The 2500-nt window shown below is 47.0% G+C and overlaps 4 non-coding genes across 4 annotated transcripts; all 4 read right to left on the minus strand.

Annotated features, from left to right (window-relative positions):
• Nucleotides 1–1152: 1152 nt before the first annotated feature.
• Nucleotides 1153–1224, minus strand: trnap-ugg (transfer RNA proline (anticodon UGG)). Its single transcript has one exon. It is a non-coding gene; the product is annotated as a tRNA-Pro (tRNA).
• Nucleotides 1225–1744: 520 nt separating this feature from the next.
• Nucleotides 1745–1816, minus strand: trnaq-uug (transfer RNA glutamine (anticodon UUG)). Its single transcript has one exon. It is a non-coding gene; the product is annotated as a tRNA-Gln (tRNA).
• A 172-nt stretch (nucleotides 1817–1988) lies between these two features.
• trnaq-uug (transfer RNA glutamine (anticodon UUG)) lies at nucleotides 1989–2060 on the minus strand. Its single transcript has one exon. It is a non-coding gene; the product is annotated as a tRNA-Gln (tRNA).
• Nucleotides 2061–2240: 180 nt separating this feature from the next.
• Nucleotides 2241–2312, minus strand: trnap-agg (transfer RNA proline (anticodon AGG)). Its single transcript has one exon. It is a non-coding gene; the product is annotated as a tRNA-Pro (tRNA).
• Between the last annotated feature and the right edge of the window lie 188 nt (nucleotides 2313–2500).

Genomic DNA, 2500 nt, shown 5'->3' on the forward strand with positions numbered 1-2500 from the left:
GAAAATCACCTTGATCTACGTTTGGAAAAGGACTGATTTGGGAATAGAACAGGAGCCCTCTTTGCCAGGTTACCTCCTACAACAGCATACTGTAATGGGCTCATCCTGGATTTGAACACGGGACCTCTTGCACCCTAAGCTAGACTCATACCCCTAGACCAACGAGCCATGCTCCAGCTGCTGCTTCGATTGATCGATTTGTTGTCACAAAACATGCTTAGACAAAGGCGCCCTGCACCCTAAGCGAAAATCATACCACAAGACCAACGAGCCATGTTCTGGTTGCTGCTTTGATCGATTTGTTGTCACAAAGAATGCGTAGACAAAAAGAGCTGGAGAAACTTCTGCAGCAAATCACGCCGATCTCTGTTGGGTAAAGTACTGATCTGAGATTAGAACAGGAGCCCTCTTTGCCAGGTTACCTCTTTCAACAGCATACTGTAATGGGCTCGTCCGGGATTTGAACTCAGGACCTCTCGCACCCTAAGCTAGAATCATACCCCTAGACCAACGAGCCATGTTCTAGTTGTTGATTCGATTGATCTATTTGTTGTCACAAAACATGCTTAGACAAAGGCTCCCTGCACCCTAAGCGAGAATCACACCACAAGACCAACGAGCCATGTTCTGGTTGCTGCTTTGAGCGATTTGTTGTCAAAAAGAATGCGTAGACAAAAAGAGCTGGAGAAGCTTCTGCAGCAAATCACCCCGATATACGTTGGGTAAAGGACTGATTTGGGAATAGAACAGGAGCCCTCTTTGCCTTGTTACCTCCTTCAACAGCATACTGTAATGGGCTCGTCCAGGATTTGAACCCAGGACTTCTGGCACCCTATGCGAGAATCATACCCCTAGACCAACGAGCCATGTTGTAGTTGCTGCTTCGATTGATCTATTTGTTGTCACAAAACATGCTTAGACAAAGGCTCCCTGCACCCTAAGCGAGAATCATACCTCGAAACCAATGTGCCATGTTCTGCTTGCTGCTTTGATCGATTTGTTGTCACAAAACATGCGTAGACAAAAAGAGCTGGAGAAACTTCCGCAGCAAATCACACCGATCTACGTTGGGTAAAGGACTGATTTGGGAATAGAACAGGAGCCCTCTTTGCCAGGTTACCTCCTTCTACAGCAATGGGCTGTAGAAGTAATGGGCTCGTCCGGGATTTGAACCCGGGACCTCTCGCACCCAAAGCGAGAATCATACCCCTAGACCAACGAGCCATGTTCTGGTTGCTGCTTTGATCGATTTGTTGTCACAAAACATGCTTAGACATAAAGAGCTGGAGAAACGTCCGCAGCAAATCACCCCGATCGACCTTGGGTAAATGACAGATTTGGGAATAGAACAGCAGCCCTCTTTGCCAGGTTACCTCTTTCAACAGCATACTGTAATGGGCTCGTCCGGGATTTGAATCCTAGACCTCTCGCACCCTAAGCTAGAATCATACCCCTAGACCAACGAGCCATGCTCCAGCTGCTGCTTCGATTGATCGATTTGTTGTCACAAAACATGCTTAGACAAAGGCTCCCTGCACCCTAAGCGAGAATCACACCACAAGACCAACGAGCCATGTTCTGGTTGCTGCTTTGATCGATTTTTTGTCGTAAAAAATGCTTAGACAAAAAGAGCTGTGAAACTTCCGCAGCAAATCACCCCGATCTACGTTGGGTAAAGGATTGATCTGGGATTAGAACAGGAGCCCTCTTCGCCAAGTAACCTCCTACAACAACATACTGTAAAGGGCTCATCCGGGATTTGAACCCAGGACTTCTCGCACCAAAAGCAAGAATCATACCCCTAGACCAACGAGCCATGTTCCGGTTGCTGCTTTGATTGATTTGCTGTCACAAAGAATGAGTAGACAAAAAGAGCTGGAGAAACTTCTGCAGCAAATCACCCCGATATACGTTGGGTAAAGGACTGATTTGGGAATAGAACAGGAGCCCTCTTCGCCAAGTAACCTCCTACAACAACATACTGTAAAGGGCTCATCCGGGATTTGAACCCAGGACTTCTCGCACCAAAAGCAAGAATCATACCCCTAGACCAACGAGCCATGTTCCGGTTGCTGCTTTGATTGATTTGTTGTCACAAAGAATGAGTGGACAAAAAGAGCTGGAGAAACTTCTGCAGCAAATCACCCCGATATACGTTGGGTAAAGGACTGACTTGGGAATAGAACAGGAGCCCTCTTTGACAGGTTACCTCCTTCTACAGCAATGGGCTGTAGAAGTATGGGCTCGTCCGGGATTTGAACCCAGGACCTCTCGCACCCTAAGCGAGAATCATACCCCTAGACCAACGAGCCACGTTCTAGTTGCTGCTTCGATTGATCTATTTGTTGTCACAAAACATGCTTAGACAAAGGCTCCCTGCAACCTAAGCGAGAATCATACCACGAAACCAATGTGCCATGTTCTGGTTGCTGCTTTGATCGATTTGTTGTCACAAAACATGCGTAGACAAAAAGAGCTGGAGAAACTTCTGCAGCAAATC

Source organism: Osmerus eperlanus, chromosome 27 (genome assembly GCF_963692335.1).
Source record: "Osmerus eperlanus chromosome 27, fOsmEpe2.1, whole genome shotgun sequence".
Classification (NCBI taxonomy): domain Eukaryota; kingdom Metazoa; phylum Chordata; class Actinopteri; order Osmeriformes; family Osmeridae; genus Osmerus; species Osmerus eperlanus.